We start from the raw sequence: 4376 nt of genomic DNA, 5'->3' as shown, positions 1-4376 counted from the left end.
CAAGCTGGTGGTGAGACTAGAGGGGCCCCTGAAGGGGGAAGGACATGGTGTCTGTTCATCAACAGTAGCTTGGAAAGTGCTCGGCATCACCTGGTGTGGGAAGAGGAGATTCTATGTGGGAGTACAGATGGAAAAAGAGAGTCGGGATGAGTTTGGTGTTCCAAAGGAGTTGGGATTCTCTCTGGGTATCTGGCCTCCGCAGGACAGCTAAAGCAACTCCTGGGACCCCGAGACACCACCACCATTCACCTGTGTCAAGGCAGACTGTGAGCCATCTTGCCCCCCAGGACGGTCTCCCACGAGCAGCTGCCTCACACTACCCACTGGCTGCCCTGCTAGTGATGTCTTTCTGTCTGGAGGTCTCCCTCAGGGTATCAAAAGTCTTCCGTGTGAACAATGACCTTGTCAATAGCCCACGACATATGTCAGCACTCCCCTGAACAGGCAGGGTCTCTGGACATCTGGAGGGGGTGGGGCTGGATCTGGGAGGCCTCTACCTAGAAGGGGCGTGGCTTGATCACCCCTGTGAAGACTGTGGTCTCCACAGTGGTGACAGCTACTTCCCATATCTTCGCATTTCAGGACCTTGCTCTTTTTGGAAAAGTCACCAATGCTATTTAATTCTTTCCCCAAATGGGGTGTGGTGGGAGGCTTCTAAGCCTTCTCAGTGCACAAGGTTTCCCGAATCTACCTGCTTAGTTCCCACTCTGTCCCCACCTCCAGAGTGTGTGTTCTCTCTCCCAGATTGCTGCCTCGGCTTGCATACCAGTCCCTCTGGCTGGCAGACCCCCCCCCCCCCCCGGCCCCGATCCATCCTCTGAAGCCCAATTCTGGTACATCAGCCCCTTGTTTCCCGTCGGGGGTGGCAAACTTCAGCCTGTAGGCCAAAGCCAGACTGCTGCCTGTTTTGGTATCGCCCCTGAGCTAAGACTGGTTATTACATTTTTTTAAAAAAAGATATTATTTATTTGACAAACAGAGATCACAAGTAGGCAGAGAGGCAGGCAGAGAGAGAGAGGAAGAAGCAGGGTCCCTGCAGGGCAGGGAGGCCTGATGTGGGGCTCAATCCCAGGACACTGGGATCATGACCTGAGCCGAAGGTACGGGCTTTAACCCACTGAGCCACCCAGGCACCCCTGGTTATTACATTTTTAAGTGGTTGGAAAAAATTCAAAAGAAGAATGTATTCCGTGACTTTTAAGAGTTATATGAAATTCAGGGGGCGTCTGCGTGGCTCAGTCAGTGACTCTTGATTTCAGCTCAGGTCATGATCTGAGATTGAACCCCATGTCAGACTCCATACCCAGTGTGGAGCCTGCTTCAGAGTCTCCCTCTCCCACCCCTGCTCATGCATATGTGCACCTGCTCTTTCTTTAAAAAAATTTTTTTATTAAGGGCGCCTGGGTGGCTCAGTGGGTTAAGCCGCTGCCTTTGGCTCAGGTCATGATCCCAGGGTCCTGGGATTGAGTCCCGCATTGGCCTCTCTGCTCAGCAGGGAGCCTGCTTCCCTTCCTCTCTCTCTGCCTGCCTCTCTGCCTACTTGTGATCTCTCTGTCAAATAAATAAATAAAATCTTTAAAAAAAATTTTTTTATTAAATAAAATAAAAATATATTGCTTTAAAAACTATATGAAATTCACATGTCAGTGTGCATAGAGAAAACTTTATTGGAACAGAGTTACACTCTGACCTATGGCTTCTCTCCTGCTATCCCAGCAGAAGTGGAAAGTTGCAATAGTCTAAAATACCTACCATGGGGCCCATTATATCAAAAGCTCACTGACTTCTCCTTTAGGTCACATATGTATTCCCATTGCCTCCAGATTAAAATCCAAACGGCAAACTTTTTTTTAATATGCGGAACACTTCACGAATTTGCGTGTTGTCCTTGAGCAGAGGCCACGCTGATCTTCTCTGCACCGTTCCAAATTTCGTATATGTGCTGCCAGTGTGAGCACCAAACAGCAAACTCTTCAACATGACCTTCAAAGTCCTTTGTAACCCGTCTCCCAGTTCAGATTCCAGGATGTTCAACTTCTTTCAGTTTCACAAATTCTGGAATTCTTCCCACTTTTTTAACATGCCCTCGCTCCCCTTCTCTGCTTGGCCAACTTATACTCGTATTTTCAGGCTCTGCCCTGGTGTCCCTGCCCTCCAGGGAGCCCTTCCTGACTCTCCCCAGGGCTGATTAAATGTCTCTCTGGCGAGTTCCCTCAGACCCTTCTATCCCACTACCTGCCACAGGGCAGGTCTCTGGGAGGTTAGCGGCTGCAGAGAAGCCAAATGAGCTCCTGACTTAGAAGTGTCAGTTAGATTGAGTAATTAAAGGATTGGTGATGACCTCCAAGAAAAATTTCAGTAGAATTGGGAGCAGAAGCCAGGTTGCTTTGGGGAGGAAGTGGTGTATCAGGAAACTGAGGCAGTCAGTGTAAACAACTCTTTCAACACGTGCTTTGGCTTAAGAGGGGAAGGGTCTAGTTGCTGGAAAAAGACCCAAGGTAGAGGGAGTGGGGGAGGAGACACGTGGGGACTCTTGTTTGTTCTTAGCGAGGCATCAGTAGGGAGACATCAGAGAAGCCCGAGAGAACATCAAGGAAGGAGCCGAAGGTGGAATCCGGTTTGGGATCCTGTGCGGTGGGGTAGATGGCCTTAGGCGGTGCCTTAGTCAACGCGGGCTGCTAAGACAGCATACCACAGACTGGGAGATTTGCAAACAGCAAACATGTATTTCTCACGGTCCTGTAGGCTGGGAGTCCAGGTTGCACACTGTATTATTACATGGTGGAAGGATCAGAGAGCCTTCTGGGCCCTCTTTTATAAGGACACTAATCCCATTCATGAGGGCTTGGCCCTCATGACCTAATCACCTCCCAGAGACCTTACCTCCTAGTACCATCACATCGGGCATGAGGGTTTAACATTATGACATTTGTGGGATACAAACGTTCAGCCCATAGCAGTTGGTAAAAGGACATGTCTTCCCCTTGGAGGCAATATGTGGGTGCCGTCAGGGGCACCTGGATGGCAGGATGATGGGGGTTCCCTGTCTGAAGCCTTCCAGCTTCTGTGTGTGAGAGGAGAGGCTGGAGGTCTGGGGAGACTGGAGCGGACAGGGTGAGCCCCTAAGGAAGACAGAGCGCCCGACGGGTAGTCTCCGAAGCCTTGTTATGGTTGACGTCCATGAATTTATGGCACCGGACTCTGTGGTGACATGGTTTTCTCCAGCAGAGCTGAGGGCCCCAGTGTCCCCAGGGACAGGAAGAGCAATCAGACTGCCCTGAGTAGAGGTTCCCTGACAGGTGCAGCAGAGAGACAGCTCAAGAGAAGCCAGGGGGTTGTCGAGAGAGTGGTCGGGCTGGGGAACTGTGGCATCCCCGCAGGAGGGGGAAGGAAGTGAAGACAGGAGGAGGGAGTCGAAGACCATCTGAAGGTAAAGAACAGGAAGTGTGAGCTTGGCAATGAGCCAACAGCTGGAGGGGCGGGGCCACAGGGAGAGAAAGGGCTGGGGGGGGGGGGTCAAAACACGGGGTGAGGTCACAACGTCCACAGTTCGGCGCTGTGGACGTTGGGAAGTGGAGTGCCGGAGTGCCGAGGTGAGAGGGAAGGCCAGGAGCCGAGCACGCAGGCTCTCCTCTGTGTGACACAGGGGCGCGCAGACAGCACAGCAAAGGAGGGTCTTGGGTCGAGGGGAAAGAGAAAGCAAGTCTGGGCCCAAAGCTGCCGAGAAGGGGTGAGGCAAGAACTTCAGAGGAGACGGGTCTTGACCAGACTCTAGAAGATAATGCCTGGAGGGAGCCTCAGGCAGGTGCACCAGGGGCACGGAAGGAGGGCAAAGGAACACTGGGGGGGGGGCGGGGCGGGGGCGTGGCCTCACGGAACAGCCCGACTTCTGTTCAGACAGAGGCTCCAACCTGCAGGCCCACAGGCCAAACCCCCACCGCCGTGCTTTGCTTGCTCAGAAAATGAAGTCCACATGAAAACTCTCAGGAGGTTTCTCACAACGTTTCAGATGGCAGGTCTCTTTCTGATCGTTTTTTCTGGGGTAGAACTCCCATACCATAAGATTCTCCATTTTAATGTGTATAACTCACTGGCTTCTACTACCTTCACAAGGCTGTACAACCGTCTTTGTTACCTAATTCTAGAACACTCCTCTCAACCCCCAAAGAACACTGGTTCCCATGAGCAATCATTCCTGCTCCAGCCTGAACCCCAGTGACCAACCAATCATCTCTCTCTATGGGTTCTCCCATTGGGAACGTTTCATGTTGAACAGATGACATAAGTGGACTTTTATGTCTGGGCTTCTGTCGCTGAACGTAACGTTCCCGAAGCTCAATCATGTTGTGACACGTTTCACAACATGTCTACGGCCG

The 4376-nt window shown here is 51.7% G+C and overlaps 1 non-coding gene across 1 annotated transcript; it reads right to left on the bottom strand.

Moving 5' to 3' along the window:
• Nucleotides 1-1851: 1851 nt before the first annotated feature.
• LOC132021001 (U6 spliceosomal RNA) lies at nucleotides 1852-1958 on the bottom strand. Its single transcript, XR_009405188.1, has one exon. It is a non-coding gene; the product is annotated as a U6 spliceosomal RNA (small nuclear RNA).
• Nucleotides 1959-4376: the final 2418 nt, after the last annotated feature.

This window comes from Mustela nigripes, chromosome 6, assembly GCF_022355385.1.
Source record: "Mustela nigripes isolate SB6536 chromosome 6, MUSNIG.SB6536, whole genome shotgun sequence".
NCBI lineage: Eukaryota > Metazoa > Chordata > Mammalia > Carnivora > Mustelidae > Mustela > Mustela nigripes.
Note: the sequence above shows the minus strand (reverse complement) of the source record. Positions and strands in the feature narration are given on the sequence as shown.